Source organism: Sciurus carolinensis, chromosome 5, assembly GCF_902686445.1.
Source record: "Sciurus carolinensis chromosome 5, mSciCar1.2, whole genome shotgun sequence".
NCBI lineage: Eukaryota > Metazoa > Chordata > Mammalia > Rodentia > Sciuridae > Sciurus > Sciurus carolinensis.
In genome coordinates this window covers 148,991,318-148,992,467 of record NC_062217.1, presented here as the reverse complement: position 1 = coordinate 148,992,467, position 1,150 = coordinate 148,991,318, and positions in this window count along the sequence as shown.

Genomic DNA, 1,150 nt, shown 5'->3' with positions numbered 1-1,150 from the left:
AGCAGGAAAGAGCTGGGGAGAGAAATGGTCCCAGGATAGGGACCCTCTGTGTGCACAGCCCTCCAAATTCGTTTGTCTGCCTTTTCTTCAGAAAAGAGCAGTTCCTCCATTTGGAGGGACAGGGTGTATGTGGGGGTGGGGGTCGGTGGGGGGTTGGTCGTGTGATGCTTCTGCTGCCACCTAGTGGTCAGGCAGGTAAAGCATTTTCATGGCTTCTCGTACTGTGATTCAACTGGAGAGGGAAGGAGTGGAGAATTTGATGGTGTTTGAGGTCCTTTCCCTGGAGGAATCCCGACTTCCAAATTTAATGCTCAAACTTTTCTCCTTAAAATCAGCACCATAGTTTCATGCATGTAAGTTCTATTACCCCCAAATGTTCCATCTGTTTTCAGACAATTTTTCACAAATTATAACTTTGATTCCATTACTGTTTAGAAACTTTGTCCTTCTATTGCATAATGAGTCAAATGACTGGCATTTCAGGCCTTCTGTCTTTGCTCCCAACCCTTGTAGGAGACTCATTTCCTATTCTTCAGCCAAGGTGGATCTGACCTTCTGGAAAGCTCTGTAGTCTTCCTCACTGCCTGCCCTTGCTTGTGTTGCTTTTCCTGGATGCAGAGGGGAAGCCAGTATCTTGTCCATGACAATCTTGATTCTGAAGACTGATTCAACCAGAAGTTGTCTCTCTGATCCTCAGTTTCTTTGCCTGGATAGCAGAGATAATAAAAATCCACCCCAGAAGATCCTGTGAGAATTACCTATCTCACGCACTGTAAACTGTCTGGCCTTTGGATAGTTAATAGATGGAAACTATACTTTATTTTTGTTTCTTCAAACATTACCCACACTTCAAAGTCCACCTCAATGGCCATTTCCTTCCAAATTCCCTTCCTGACTCTCCCACTTCCTGGCCTAATCTCTCTCCTTCCTCTGAACCACTGTTAGCTGCTGTCCCTCAAGCTGCTGTTCCCACACTTGTCACTCATTTCACCCATACTCCTCCCAGCTGGGATCTCCATGGAAGTGGTCATCAGTACAGTGTCTTGGTGCAAGGAGGTGATAAGCAAACCTGCCACACTGTGGCTTCCAGGTCAAGGATGGAAGTGGAGAGCTGGTGCAGTGAAGACCAGCCGCCGGGAATTGCTCTGAG